The 16,367-nt window shown below is 46.1% G+C and overlaps 1 protein-coding gene across 4 annotated transcripts in view; it reads left to right on the top strand.

Annotated features, from left to right (window-relative positions):
* FAM124A (family with sequence similarity 124 member A) overlaps positions 1–16,367 on the top strand; it is a 114,516-nt gene that overhangs the window by 11,110 nt on the left and 87,039 nt on the right. The gene's annotated exons all lie outside the window — the stretch shown is intronic.

A 16,367-nucleotide genomic window follows, 5' to 3' on the forward strand; every position in this document is an offset into this window, starting at 1 on the left:
CCTGATGGCAGAAGAAGAAAGGTCATCCCTAAGACAAAGTACCAGAGCAGTGGTGTGGGGTTCAGGTGTCCTAGGCCCCAGTCCAGGTTCCACCATACATTAGGTGTATGCTCTCGGTCAAGTCATTTACACTCTGTGAGCCTCAGTTTCCACCTTTTTGGAATGAGGAAGTTGGGCTGAATGACCTCTAAGGACCTCTCCAGGAGCTCTGGGATGCTCAGCTGTGACTGTCTTAGAAACTCCTCCAAAAAGAGAGGAGAAGGGAGGGAGGAAAGAGTGAAGAATCAGGGACACTGTATCTTTCTCCTTGATCCCAGAGTAAGAGTCCAGAGGATGGGCATCCCCTCTAGTGGCCCGTAGCATTAACCCTCAAGTGGGGGCTGTTCAGAATCAGTTTGAGTTTCTGTATTGTGAGCTGCCCATAAGTCGGTGGCGGTAGAGACCTTGTGGTGAGGGGCAGCTGCTGCTTTTTATCCCCCCTCCCCTCAAGTAAGTGGAAGGGGGGCGCCATGAGATCATTGGGCTTCCTGCTTCTCCTCGACCTCTTGGGTGAAAGAATCGCATTTCTGTTGACTGTGTCCAGTGTCACTTTCAATTCAGGGGAGTGGCTGAGGGGGGCTTCTTTAATGGATGTTTTGATTTTATGTGGGTGAGTTTTTTCTAATTGCAACTTGTCCGTTTGTATTTTTTAGATTGATGGGCAGAAAGGCTCTTTCTTTGTGTTTTCTGCAAAACTAAGCCCACTCTTAGCACTCAGGAGATCTCAGTAAAGCCTAATACTTCCTTAGGAAGCTGAATTTAATTTATACTCTCAGAATTTTAGGTTGTTTTTTTCCAGCAACCTGGTTAGAAGATCATCAAGCCACCGTGTACAATTTGCATTCTTAAGCGATTTAAATAGAAAGGGGGAATTTTATAAACAGAATAAAAGAAAAACAATAATTATGCTGGGGGAAAAACATCAACTGTGCTACGTAATGCTAATGAAATTCTCGTGTGTGGTTGAATATTTCCCTTCAAATAAAGATCGTAATGATACTTGGAGAATTCCTCCTAGAAGATGCTGGGAGCTGAAAAAATGATATTTTCAGGACAGTATACCACTTCTTGTGGGTCTCTAGCCCCAGGATAATGCCGGTAGGAGGCAGTCAAAGAATTAACTAGTTCTCTCTGTTTGAGACTCTTCTCCAAGAGCCTCTTCTCTAGTTGCTCTACTAATTGTGCCCTAAGACTGTTCCTTCTTGAACCTCAAGTAGAGTCGTCAACTCTTCACCTGCCAGTGACGGCAGGACTGCCTTGCAGTTTTGTGCCCCTTCAGGCTTTTCAGAGCACACGTGATAAAAAGTCAGTTGAAATGATACAGAGGGCTCTTGGCAATGCCCCGAGGAATTCTCTGTGTCTGAAATTATGGAGAAATGGCCATGAGCAGTGCGTTCTCCTCATTTGAGCCCAGGAGCATGTAGCAAGCTGTAGAAAAAAGGCACATGTCATGGGTGGGCGGGAGTCACCGAATCTGTCTTCACCTCCCTCCTCCAGGCCTCAGATTCCTGCCCTACGATTTCTTCCCTAACTTTCTTTCCCTGACTTCCTGCTCTGTCCTTCCAGTGACTCAGGTAGCTTCCCTGTTTCCTGCCTACACTCTCCCTGCTGGCCCCGAGCAGGCTATTGGTCCCATGGACTTCTGTCCCCTCAGCTTTCCTGGGGCTGCCACGTCTATGACCTGCCCTTGAGGGCGGCCTTACAGAGGTCCAGCTGGTGCCGGGGGCCTCTGGACACACACTGGTGTCCAGGAAAAAGGGTCAGGTGGATTGCAGGTGTTTTTTAAATAGGAAAATTGGGGTGTTTCGGTTCATTGCAAGGCACTGTAGCTGGTCTAGAGCCACTATGGGGCTTGTCAAGTCTGCCTTGCTGCTCTGACAGGATGACACACCGTCCCTTCCTGAGGTTGCCTTTTCTCACGCGCGCATCTTGCTAAATGCTGTCTTTTCCCTTTCATTTCTCAGTGGTGTCATCGTTTCCTTGCTGTTTCAGGATACCGAAGCATCATACGTTTCGATTTTGTCTCTGGCCACATCTGTGGGTCCCGTCAGCGTGCAGGGAAAGATAAGACCATTGTGATTTAATTAACAATGTAAGGAGCTTTCAAAGCAGCAACACCTTGAAAAGATACGATTGCCCGCGCTGTCGAACTCATCAGTGACAGGGGACATTTGAACATATATGATCTGTGTCTCCGTATCTAAGAGCTCAGTTCAGACTTGGGATATGAAATATTCGTTATTTTCTTTCTGTTAGGGGAGACGATAACTTATTGAAAGAATTTGCTCACTTTAGAGGCAGTTTTTATCACATACATCCAAAAAAGGAAGATCAGTATCTTGGAAGAGGCGGTGCGAGCCAATTTCACTGTGATCCATTTGTCAGTGCCGTAGTTTTCTTTTTTTTCTTCTGTGTACAATACTTTTCTCCATTATGACTTTCAGAACACATAGCTTTCAGAATCTCATTCCACAAGATCTAGGCAGAACTCAAATCTATTCATTAATCCTTACGGAGAACAACTTCAGCCAATGAAGTGGCTTAATTTTGTGATCAGTTTGTAGTTGGCAATATGCACAGGTTTGCCAAAAGACTAAAAAATCCACCTGGTCCATCCCCAGCTTCACACTCCTATTGCAGTAAAGGCACCCAAAGAAAAGTCACCGATTTCCTCTAATTTAGAATATCGCCTTTCAGACGAAGTTAGTTATAGATGGTAACACAATCATCAGAGACCAGCCTGCCAGGTATTTTAAGTATCTCAGTTCACGTCCATCACTACTTTCACTGATTTTCTACTTCCTCTGATTCCAAAGGGCTTACTAATATTAGTGACACTGTTTGATTGACTTACTAATATGCAGTGTCACTAGTATTAATAACTGTTGTAAACCCAACAGTTGACATAAAACGAATCAATGCATCGGGAACATGTGTACATATTTTCAATGGAGGATAAGTCAGGGTTTTGTGTGCCAGGAGGTCTTGAGTGTGCAACTTCCAGCAAATGAACCCCAAACAAGAACTACTCTCATTTTTATTCTGGTTGAGACCCTATTCTGTCCCAACAGTCATGTTCATGTGCAGAGCTGTTCTCATGGAGGTTCAGAGTGAGCTGCTGCACAGCTGGAATGACTCCACAGCCCTAGACGGGCTCTCCGTGAGTGGCCTTGTGCTGGACGATTGTATCACTGATGACACAGTCCTTCCTGATGTGTGGCGATGACTGCAGAGACCAATCGGAAACCATTAAGATGTTATGCACGTGGGACAGATCAATCTGATTTTCTTGTCTGGTCTGTCCTGCTTTGTGGCTCTGCCTTCCAAAGTGGCTGTGAGATTAAAGCTTTTACTCAGAAGTACCTATCGCGTTCCCTAGCATGGGGCGTCTGGGCCACTGACAGCTCCAGCTCCTGTAGCTATGTGGGAAAGAGCCCTTAAGGCTTCCTCTGTCCTCCTGGGCATGCACAGTTAGGAACTGGCTCTCCTGCCTATGGAGAAGGGCCTGGTGCTGGTGGCTCTTCCATGCCCCCAGGCATTGAGGCTTTCTGGGACAACTGTGGCTTCATGTTTGAGACACTTCTTATGTTCCTGGACCTTTCTCTTAGGGCTGGAGCCATTTAACATGGAGCTTGTAGGTAACACTAATAAAAAGGCCACAGTCCTGGAAGTGTCGTTTTTGACAGGTATGGACCTTGCAGCCACTCAGGTGGGGGCTTAGCAGAAGCTGAGAGCCACAGAAGGCCAGCTGGTGCAGGTTGGGGTATTTGCTCCTTCCACATTTTGTCAGCTGCCCAGACAGGATATTCTTGGCCTGGCAGAGCACATAAAATCACCAAACTGGAAAACTTGCTACTCAGAGTGTGGTCCACAGACCACAGCATCACCCTGAAACTTGTTAGAAATGCAGAATCCCATTTCTGACTTCCTGAGTCATGTGAGTTGTTTGTACGGAAATTTTACCGAACACTGATCTAGCCCATCTCCCCAGGAAATAAGATTGCTCTTAAATCATCCATGATTGATGTGATTTATCCAAGTTTCTTACTTTCAGAGGCTAATTTTTAATGGTATAATCTGTAGGTTCTAGGATTTGTATAACGTCTAGATAAAATTATTCACTTAATATTTAAGTTATTTTATTGATAATTTAAAAGAACTGTGTTCCTCCTCTAAGAGTAGTTTATTTTTAAACACAGGACTTGTTCTTTATAAGGCAGGCTAGAGGTATTTGTTTGGGGTTTTTTTGAGAAGCAGGTGGCAGCCTTATCTACATAATCATGAAATTAGCAAACGATACCTGAGATGAATGAAACTACTGGAGGTGAAAGAGTGGGTGCACTTACAATGTTATTTGATGGTATGGGGTCTGTATATTCAGAGTCCTATGAGTGGGAACCTGGAAAACTAGACAATATTACTAGTTGACAGTTGATAAGAAAAAAGCAATAACCAAAGATACTCATCAGGAAATCAAAGGCTGAGGACAATATCCCACACGGACAGCTCCTCTGATGCTCTGTTACACAAACATCCATTTCTGAAAAAAATGACTGTGTAGTCCTTTTGGCTTCAAAGATAAGTTTTAATTCTGTGATTTCAATTACATATAGGGTGTCAATTTCTAGCCAGGATATGAAAGAAAAATGGAGGCAGGCTTCTCATGATCACATTTCCCCTGAGAGGCTGAAGTGACACTTCAGGGACATCTGTCCTACCAGGGTTGTCAGGACCGCTATCCCACGAGAGGGAACAAGAGTGAGTAGCTGCGACTACGCCTTCTCCTGACATGCCAGGTGCTTTTCCCAGTTTTAAAATAATTATATCCAAATAATACATAGTCCTTGTAGAAAATCAGAAAATACAGATTAGCAAAAGGAAGAAAACTCAGAATGCAGCCATCCAGAAACAAGTTGTAATTTGGTGTCTGCCTTTATAGATTTCTTTCTGAGCATCTATATCCCTATATATGTGTATATTATTACCAAAAAGTATATTGGATAGTTTTATAGTCTAATTTTCTCACTAAGCATATTGTAAAGTTCTTTATGTACCAGTAAACTTACTTCTATAATAGTTTGACTGTCTATACAGGATTCCATCGTATTTCTTTCTGCACCATACTTTATTCACCAGTGCCCTATTTTTGGTCCTATAGGTCCTATTCACTTTTTCACTATTATAATCAGCATTTTATACTATATCTTTGTGCATATCCTTCATTATTTCCTTAGTATAAATTCCTACGAGTGGAATTGCCAAGGTAAAAAGCGTACTTACTTTTTAAAGCTTATGATCCCTATTGCCAGGTCATTTCACTCTCCCATTGGCATGAATGAGAGTGCCAGCGTCTTATAAAAATTGGGATTTTTATAAACTAAAACTGTGTGGATGGATACACACACAGTAACAATGGGCAAAAGTGCTCTGAAGAGCAGACTGTAAACAGGGAGACTCTCAGCTTTTGGAGACCCACAGGCTGAAGTCTGTTCTGTGGCTCTCATTAAAAGTATAGTATTGATTACATGCCCGCTCCAACCTCAGGCAGCAATAACAGTGCCTCCAAACCATCCGTGCACTGCACAGGCTTCATGGAAAGTATCTCGCTTCCAGTAGACAATTTCTATCTTTATTCAACATCAGTATTGTTGCTATTAACCTTTGAGGGGAAGACAAGTTGGAAGTATTCAGGGAAGGTTGTGCACAAAGCCAGGTCATATCCACTAAACGTTAACAACATTCAGAACTGACTAGGGAAGCGAAGAGGGTCCCATCAGCCCCCCTCCTTTCTTCGTAAACCTTCTCTCCTTCATCCTCATTTGTTAAACTTTTAAATTTTGTACAACACACTGGTTATGGAAGGGAAGGTACATTCCATCTGCTCTCACTTCCCCTTTTATTTTTATCTCACCCTGACATCTTCTGACATTATTACTGGTACCAAAACGTACTGATGCTGAGCTGTGCAACCAGTGCCTGGAAGACTTATCTTTCCTTCTTTGTAACAAGAATAGTTGTGAGAGGTCTTTCCTTTATTGCGGGGAGGACTGGACTTCCTCTGTGAGTCCATCTTTAGTATTTCATTGCCTCAGGCTTGAGCATAGGCTAAAATGTGTGGGTCACAGACAATCTAGACTCAGAAGTTGGAGATCTTTCTATGAGCTGGCGTGTTTAGAGGCTCACCGTCAGTTGGATGCTGTCTCTTGAGAACTGTGTAGGAACCTCCTGTTTCAGTGAGTATGAATTTTCACAGTCACCTGCTCAGGTGTAAAAGTGGAACTGTGTGTTGTATTTCTCTGTAATCGAGCTGAACTTAGCTCTTGAGCCACACCTCAGCCCCTGGCAAGTGAAGGTACAGGTCTGCTCTGGAGCACCCACCCCTGCACGGCTCAGCCCAGGAGTTCAGTACATGACCCTCAGAAACCTTCTGGCATCCAGGCTTTGGTCAGGTCTCTTCCAGTCTTCTTCCTCCCACCAGAAGCCCAAACCGGACATCTGCTGAGGCGGAAAAGCCGCCCCTGCAGCATCACACATTCTTCTGCAGAGTCCAGTTCACGGGGTAAACGCCCTGCCCTAGGTTTTTAGCCTTTCTCAGCTCAGAAGGCCTCTTCTGTCTCCGAAACCTCAGTCCTTGCCCTTCCAGACTGTTTCCTCTGCTGTGATCTGAAAACAGTCTAAATTCAGAAACTTGATGAATGGTGGGTCCATCTGCCCCCACCTGCCCTGAAGCAATGAACAGCCCAGACTCTGCAGGTGGAGGGCCGCAAGCGATAAGAAAAGTGTGGGAGAGGGAAACTTTGGTTATTATCTCTGAAATTCATCCCCTACGTCATTCAGAACCTACCATCTCCCATTTTGTGTTTCTCTTCTGTTTCTCACGTGTGAGCATCTTGCTTTCTCAGTTAGGTTGTGATCTCTGGAAGGGACCCTGTCTCCTCCTGCTTTGCAGTCCTTGGGGCCATTAGCAGGAGTAAGCACTTCAGAGCTAGGGGGAGCCCCAAATTGGGAGTTGGGAGATGTTTGTTCTCTTCTAGACCTGCTGTTGACTAACGGGTCGACTTGGTCAAGTCATCTGACCTCATCTGTAACATGAGGGGCTGGACTAAATGCCTCCCCCATGTTTAATTTTCTAGTCATGCCCAGGAAGCTCGTTCTTCAAATGGGATGTAAGGTACCTATTTTTCTGAGGAAACTTGGAAACAAGGCCCAGGGATACATCAGTATCCTATTCAAGTTAGCAAAGCATTTGAATATTTCACTGAATTTTAAGCCAAAAAAGAAAGAGTCCACAGCCTCCGTTTCCCACATTGCTAGTTTGATCATGAGCAGAAGCAAGGCCACATTTTATCACTGATTTTTCAATGCCCATCCATGATATATTTTATAAGCATGTCCATAGTGTTTTTTCCTGGAACACTTATAAAGCTAATCATGGTTCATCTCATTTCTCAACATCCTGCCAGACAAATCCCTTTATAAAATAAATCTTAGTTACTGTAGTTGTGAGGATTCGTCCCGCTAGCTCTCGCGTAAGGCTGAGCTGTCTTGATGAACAAATCCTTGGGACAGGTTTGGTTAACACCGCCTCTTTTGTCTGCTTGGCTTTGATAGATGTACCTTACTTCTTAAAACAAGATGAATATTCTAACCCTGTTGTTTGCAAGCCCTGCTGCCTCATCTCCAAATCTACAGAATCTCACTGAGGTCCTGGCACTCTCAGGGTGACTGTGGCACCGATGGAAATGGCACGATACAATGTGGTTTAGAAAGAATGGCAGTCACTGAGGAGAAGAATGGATTCTGTGTAAAATACTAGAGTCTCTCTCTTTTTTAATTTATTTTTTATTGAAATAGAGTTGATTTACAATGGCCAGTAGACACATGGAAAGATGCTCAACATCACTAATCATTAGAGAAATGCAAATGAAAAACTATCATGAGGTATCACCTCACGCCGGTCAGAACGGCCGTCATTAAAAAGTCTACAAACAATAAATGCTGGAGAGGGTGTGGAGAAAAGGGAACCCTCTTGCACTGTTGGTGGGAATGTAAATTCGTACATCCACTTTGGAAAACTGTGGAGGTTCCTCAGAAAAGTGAAAACAGAATTACCATATGATCCAGCAATCCCACTCCTGGGCATTTACCCAGCCAAAACTATAATTCAAAAAGATACATGCACCCCTATGTTCATAGCAGCACTATTCACAATAGCCAAAACATGGAAGCATCCTAAATGTCCATTGACAGAGGAAAGGACAAAGAAGATGTGGTACATATATACAGTGGAATACTACTCAGCTGTAAAAAAGAATGAAATAATGCCATTTGCAGCAACATGGATGGACCTAGAGATTATCATACTAAGTGAAGTAAGTCAGAAAGAGAAAGACAAATACCATACAATATCACTTATATGTGGAATCTAAAATAAGACACAAATGACCCTATCTACAAAACAGAAACAGACTCACAGACATAGAAATCAGACTTGCGGTTGCCCAGGGGGAGGGGAGTGGGGGAGGGAAGGGCTGGGAGTTTGGGATTAGCAGATGTAAACTATTATATATAGGATGGATAAACAACAAGGTCCTACTGTATAGCACAGGGAACTATATTCAATATCCTGGGATAAACCATAATGGAAAAGAATATTTAAAAAATGTCTATATGTGTATAACTGAGGCACTTTTCCATACAGCAGAGATTGGCACAAATAGAGTCTCGTCAGTCATCTGAACCATATAACTTTTTATACACAAGGGGTCTAGTACATTGTTAAGCACTGGGGACTGGTGTGCGTCAGACCTGTCTTACCTTCTCATAAAACTGCAAAGTCATTATAGTCCTCAGGACTTAGATAACTATGCCAGATATATTTACGTGTTTCTAGCTGAATTAAACCTTCTCAGACCAATTACGTATCAACTTCCCGGGCCTCTTCCAGAATCAATGTCAAGCAGTGTCAGAATTTAAAGTGACTTTGTTATTTCCTCTCTGGTTGGTGTCTGGCCTTTCCTTCCCCCTCCTCTTCCCATCTGCAGGTTTGTTCCACAACAAAGCTTAGAAATACATTTAAAGTCAAGTTGATGTCACATTTCCAAGTGGAGAAACATGCAGGGTGTCTAAAGCATCTGCCTTACTTTCTATATCAATTCTTTCTTTCTTTTTTTTTTTGCGGTACGCGGGCCTCTCGCCACTGCGGCCTCTCCCGTTGTGGAGCACAGGCTCCGGACGCGCAGGCTCAGCGGCCATGGCTCACGGGCCCAGCCGCTCCGCGGCATGTGGGATCCTCCCGGACCGGGGCACGAACCCGTGTCCCCTGCATCGGCAGGCGGACTCTCAACCACTGCACCATCAGGGAAGCCCCCTTAATAGTTTGAGAGTGAGTTCAAGAATAAGCCTCTCACATCCAGATTCCTGACATTGTTTCTGTAATAGGTGATGAAAATTGAGAGAGCCGTCAAATAACTACAGGGATGGCAAAGCCGTACTTCTTACAAAATCCTGAGAGGCCTAAGGATCAGAAAGATGCCATAGTGTTCTCCTCTGTCAAAGGAAAATAGAGTTTTTGGCTCAGTCTCTTCAGCCTATATTCCATTCTTCAATTACAGGAAAGTTCTGTGAATTCAGGCTGAAGGAGGAGATGCATTTTATCTATATTATGGACGCATTTTGGATCCCCTGTATTAAATACTCTGCATGTCACCTCATTGCCACCAGATTGTCACTGTTCCCAACACTGCGTCTCATTTTGACTGCAGTCTGGGGCTGGCACTGGGACCAGCCTTGCCCCTTTCATAGCTCGAAGTTACAGGCCAACCAAAATTACTGAGAATTGAGAATGTCTTAGACTTTAAGTGTTGTCAGGGACAAAGGGGATTGCTTCAACTTTTTAATTAGTTTAGAGGTTCCAAGAACTGGCTGTAAAAAAAAACTCTGAAAAAAAACCCCCAAAAAACTGAAGGCATGTTATCCATTATATTCCGGATGAATAGACTCTCCCAGGAAGGAATTTGGAAACCCCTTTCTGGGAGCTTTTATTTCAGGCATTCTGGGAAGACCAAGCAGCTTGATGTGGGGAGGTTGGCCCCCTGTGCCACTTTAACGTAGCAGGTTTTATATTCATTGTCATTCTGGAGCTTCTTTCCCTCCTGCTTTCTGACCTAATCTTTCTCCACAGCATCACCCTATGCCCTGGGCATGTCTTTCTTACCCACCTGGTCCACTGTCTCCTGTGGGTTTTCCGCCACTTGGTCACATGTGTCTGGTTGACAGACCACACATCCAAGCCCCTGAACTGCTGGGTGCTGCAGAGTGGGGCTCTAGAAATGCAAATCAGGAGTTTATTCAGCCTCCTGCATTTGAGGTTAGAGGGACTCAAGCTAAGCTCCAGGGCCAGATTGCCTAAACCATACAGCCTGCAGCAGCTAGAGGTGCCCTTGTTCAGACTCTTGGCCTCCTGGGTGTGTCTGGGGCCCTGTGGTTCTTATGGCGCTGGAAAGTCCAGGGCAGTTTATTCAGGGGATTGTAAGGTTACTGCCTTGGAAACCCCTTGTTGTACCCACATTGAACACGGGTTTGTTCAGTGAAGTGTCTATTGCATTTAGGTACCTGACTTCATCTTATATATTTTATTGTCTATCTCCTACCACTAGATTATAAGTTGTATGAAGGCAGAGACTCTTTTAGTCACCACTGTATCCTACAGTGCCTGGCAGGTAGTAGGTGCTCAATAAACATTCCTTGGTTAAGTAAGTGATTGCCACTGAATTGCAAACTGTCAGTGATAAATGGTGGATAAAATGACGGGAGACATCAGTCATTGCCCAGAAATTCTAGAAAGGGGTATCTGAGCTTGTCATATCCTGAGACTTGGCCAGGCACTCCCTTTGGAATGAGCGATCTGGACCTTCAATTAGAGACGTACCTGCTGTTGGGAAGTCAGTATCTTGGGGACACATCAGTTTGCCAGTTCTGGGAGGAGGGCAGTCTGGCAGGCACTGGACAGCAGGGGACAGTGCGGGCAAGAGAGTGGCAGTGAGGGGTCCCACTGGCAGTGAGGCAGCATTGAGATAGCCAAGTGGGAGGACCAGCATAAGGACATCTGTCAACAAGCACAAGGACCTCAATCCCCTTCCTGTCCGCCAGCAGACTTAGGATGTCCACGTGGGTCAGAGATTGCCAGAAACTCTCCAGGTATATCACGTGGGTCAGGGATTGCCAGAAACTGTCCAGGTGTACTGCGTGGGTCAGGGATTGCCAGAAACTGTCCAGGTGTACCACGTGGGTTAGGGATTGCCAGAAACTGTCCAGGTGTACCGCGTGGGTCAGGGATTGCCAGAAACTGTCCAGGTGTACCGCGTGGGTCGGGGATTGCCAGAAACTGTCCAGGTGTACTGGTCAGTCTGTCTGTGGCAGAATCACCCACCCACATTTCCTGATGGAGCCCAGCCACAGTTTCAGAGCCCAGCCAGGCAGGCCGAGGTTCAGGGCAGGATGATTCTAAGGATGGTGGACTCAAGAGGCAAGAAAAAGCACATGGTGAGGCGCACAGATACGCCGTCCTTCTCCAGCCGAATGGCCTTTGGTGGGTCAGTTACCATTTCACCTGCAAGATGGGGAGAAAGAATACACCTTTAGCATGGTGGTGTTTTAAAGATTAAATGAGATAATATATATAGTAAAGCTTTTAGGACAGTGTCTGACAAATAATAAGAACATAATACATGGTTGTTATTGTCTAAGGTATTTTCTGTTACACTTATGAAAAAGAGGGGATATACTGGGGAAAATGGAACAAATCCTCAGGTTAATAATACACTTTCTGCCTCATAGAGGCCTGAACTGGTGCAGTGCTTTCCTTACAGTTTGTGTTTTACATTATCCAAGGAAAATCTAATTGTAAATGATCACATGGGAAAGAATCTTCTTTGTCCTCTTGGGAAGCATAAGCTAGTTGGAAAGCTTTGTGAACAGCTCCGATCTCTCTCCAGCCCTGGGGAGATCCGCCCATTGGCCGGTTTGGGTCTGTGTCCTGCCCTAGCCGAACAGGTGCTCTCTGAGGGCCTTTGAGAGGACGTGTAATAGATATGATAAAGGCATATCCTACAGTCGCAGCGTCTCTGCTCCTCCAGGGAGGCGGAGAGGCTTTTCATGTCAATTAATTATTCACATTTTCTCTTCATCCCCTCAAACACTTGGCGTCCTGTCTAGCTCCACGGGGGCAGGTTTGCTCTGGGCGTGCGTAACCCCAGCACCCGATGACGGTGACGGTGTGGGGCTGCATTCTGTGCCCCTTTGAGCCTGTTTATTTCAGGGTCACATGCAGTGGGCACATGCGACGGCCAGAGCGCACTAATGCCACCACTCATTCCCCCGGCTCTTCTCAGCGGCAGGATATTAGCCGCTTACGTCTCTGTGGTTCACACGGTGAAGAGGGAGCTCTGGGGTCGGGTCTTCGTCCTCCTTGCTTGCTTGATGAGGGCTGCATCCCGGGTGAGCCGTGCTTGGTCGAGTGCCTTTCAGCCCCCTCCCTGCTCCGAAGCTGGGCATCTTGCCCTTTTGCAAAGCTGTAAACATCCACTCAGCCATGCAGGCTTCTGCATGGCCTTTGTTCCTGCTCCCTGGGAAACCTTTGTGCCGCCCATAGAGGTGGCCGACTGAGCACCCTGACAGCTCTGTCTCGGAGACTCAGAAGCTGACTTACCCCTACCCCGGGCCTCTTCTCACCCAGGCCTCCCACACCCGTCTGCTTTCCCTTGTCACTCTCTTGCTTTTCTGTCACTGTTGTGCCCACCTGCAGTGCTGCCCTGCACTTCCCCTTGAGGGCAGCGCTCACATTGCAAAGACCTGGGCGTGTGCCCTCAGGGAGGCGGTTTCTGACAGTCTTCCTCAGAGACCCAGGGCCAGAAGAAAGAGATGTAAAGGGGTGTCCATGACAGGAAGCTATGGACTGGTGGCCGAGAAGCCAGCCAATCAGAAGCGAGCAGGAGAGAGAGGTGAAGTAGCAGAAGCGTGGCCAGAAATGGCTGGAGAGTGAAAGCTGCCCCTTCGGCTGGGAAACAAGTACTTCTGTGCAGAACCGCGGGGGAACTGTGCACACAGACCTCATGCCATAGCCAGGTGCCTGCCCACTCCCTCCCTCTGTGCCCTCGGCAGGTTCCTTCGCCTCTTTGTGCCTCAATATCCTGCTCTCTGAAGTGAGGACAAGGGGAGCGACCCACCCCGCCCCCACTCCCCCGACTTCTGGGGTGGCTGTGAGGATCCCATGAGCTCGTACATGTAGAACACTGGCCCCCAGTGAATGTCATCTGTGTGTCACGCAGCAGCATCACCCCACGTCCATGGCCACGCACACGCTGAGTGTGGGGTTAGGATCTTAATGGGACCGGCTGACACTCTGACAACTTCCTTTCCCAAACACTCTTGCTACTCCACGTGTCCTTTTTTCCCCTCGTGGAAATCATCGGTAGTTTTCTCTAGTAGTAGTGAATGTCTTCATCCCCAGATTATTCAAAGCCTTTCTACACCTTCCATTTATAGTGAGCATTCACAACTGTTTAGTGACATCACGTCTCCACTGGTGGGCGATCAGGGCACCATAGAAAAGTGGAATATCCATCGTAGGCGACTGTGGTACCTCCTGGAGCTACTGACGGGCAGGAAATGTCATTGGTTTGTGTTTTCACTGCTCTTGTTTCCACTTCACTCCTGCTGCTAGTGGTGCTTGTGTTCAGTGAAACAAAGTAGCCAGGTGAGCTGAAAGAGCAAGCAAAGGACCAGAATAATCTATGAATTCCAGTTGTTTTTTAAGCCACCAAGATGAATTTTCACTGGTTCATATCAAAACAGGGCACACACGAGATAACTGTATGAAAGCGGGAATGTGGCCGAAAGGTAACTGGTCCATCCTTAAGTTCAGCACGTCACCTCAGCAACACACAGGTCCAGTTGCCAACAGGACATCCCTCCTGGAAGTCAATCGGGCATCACAAGCCAGCATGGCCAAAGTGGATCTCCTTATCTTTCCCCGCAAACCTGCCCTTCTTCCTCTGTTTTCTGTCTCAGTTAAGCATCAACATCAGATGAGTTGCTCAAGCCAGAAACATCAAGGTCAACTCCTCTCCTGCTTTTCTTGCTCCTACCTCCAGGCCTGTGGGCTCCACGTGCTTCCTAAATAGCCTGTGAGGCTAGCCCTCTTCTGTACACCCTCTGAAAGTGTCGCTGTGTGTTTTGAGCCAACCCCAAGCCGTGGCTCGAAACAGCAGTCATTTATCATTTCCCATGTGTCTTGGGTCAGCGGTTCCAGACCAAGATCTGCTGGGTGTCTTTGAGTGTCTTGAGCCCGGCTGATGGAGGCTTGGCTCAGCTAGGCTGGCTCGGGTCCACGTCGCCCTCATACTCCTTTCTGGCCCCAGTGGGCTGGCCCGAGCATGTTCTTCTCATGGAAACGTTAGAAGCACAAGAAACAAGCCAGAACGCATGCCGCTATTTCTGTTGGCCAAAGCTAGGCGTATGGTCTCATTTGAAGTCAAAGGGTGGGGAAATGCACTACAGCCATTTAGTGGAAGGAACTACGAAGCCACATGGCAGAGAGCAAGGTGACAGGGTAAGATAAAGAACCAGGGCCCATAATGCAATCTGCCACGTCCTTTTATCCTGACCTAGACTCTTCACTCATCTTCTAACTTCTTGCTTCGCTTATAGCCGACCGCCCCTGACTTGATCCCAGCATCCCTTTATTAAAAATTTCCACTGCCCCTCATCACTGCCGGATTGAGCTGAAGCCCTGTACAGCTTGGCCCCAATCCATTTTTCCTGCTGTATCTGTTGCCATGTTTCAGAATTACTCACCACCCCTTTCCAAATGTGCTTGTTTTTCACACAGCTCTGTGCCTTCATAAACAGTCTTCCCTCTTCCTGCCGTGATCTCCCCCGTATCTGAGGTTATTGTAAGTGAGATATCATCGACCCTTCAAGACGCAGTTCACCTGGAGCATCTTCCAGAAAGCCCTCTCAGAAGCCCTCTGGAGAAAAAATTGCTCCTTCCTTTGTGATGTGGTAGTAAACTGCAATTGCATCGTGCTCATACTTAACTCATAGCAATTCGAGAATATGCTTAGCCAGAGGGAGAAAGAGAGGCAGAGCTTAAATAATTCCACCCACCGTTCTACTCCGTGATTGTGGGAATACCGAGACTTGACTTTGCTGTTACCTTAGTCATCCTTTGGTTTCAGAATCCCCTTCAGCTCCCGAAAGCCTCTTGTAGCATAAAAGGCACAGCCTCCTGAGCGGGCGTCTCGTGTTTAATGATACAAGACTCTTCTTTTATAACAACCAGGCAGCAAGCCTTTATTTCATCTGCTGTTCAACCAAAGGAACATCTATCTGGGTGTGTGGTCTTGTTGCAAATCAGGACCTTCCAGTTCTATCCTGGAAATTCAAGGGACTATCAGTGGTAATAGTGTCTATAGTAAACGTTTATGTCATGGTGACTTTAGAATCTTCCCTCCACCTAAGATGCTACTCTATCGTATTTCCTATAGACTTATATCAGATTGAATTTTAATCTTTATGTCGGTGTTTCCCAGCTAAGTCATGAAGTTCTCATTTGTGGCTTATGGTTCTTTCTGGCTGCTGCCTGTGGCTATGCAGGTCATACACTGTACAACTCTAAGGGGGCACTAGTCACGCCAGAGTCTATGTAAATGGACTCCCCCGTAGTCATGGTGCCAGCTCCCTTGTCTCCCAGTGCCTGGTACATATTGATTGCTCAAGAAATGTGTGGGGGAATGAGTGAAGGAGAAAGAAGGCAACAAGAAACTGAGCTAACAGTTCCCAAGTGAGATATTTAACAGTTAGGGTTCGAATGCAAATTCAGACAGGTTTTGCTCCAGCAAAATGAAGACCATGTTATCATAGGTGCTTGTGATGAAATGGACCTGTAAACCCACTTGGAATGTCTTGTTTAACTACAAAAAAGTCACCTTTCATCCTGCACACTGATCAAGGTGATGGTTCCTAAAAGCACATCATGTTTCTCAAACGTTACCGACCCCGTGATCGCCCTGTGCCTGATACCCTAGCGGACATCGTGAGGCATGTGTGTGCAGACAGGTCTAGATTCTAGATGAATCTTGCCCTCCAAGTCACAATAGACTTGAAGTTTCCTTGACTTCCCTTGGACGGTCACACAACTTTAAATAAATGCAAGAGGAGCCATCGTGAGCAAGAACAAGCCTTTTATCAGGTTACTTGATGAAATATGCTGAATATCTTTAAAGTAGAAATATGCCAGTGTGGCTGGCAAACTGTTCACCCCATGG

This window comes from Orcinus orca, chromosome 18 (genome assembly GCF_937001465.1).
Source record: "Orcinus orca chromosome 18, mOrcOrc1.1, whole genome shotgun sequence".
Lineage (NCBI taxonomy): Eukaryota > Metazoa > Chordata > Mammalia > Artiodactyla > Delphinidae > Orcinus > Orcinus orca.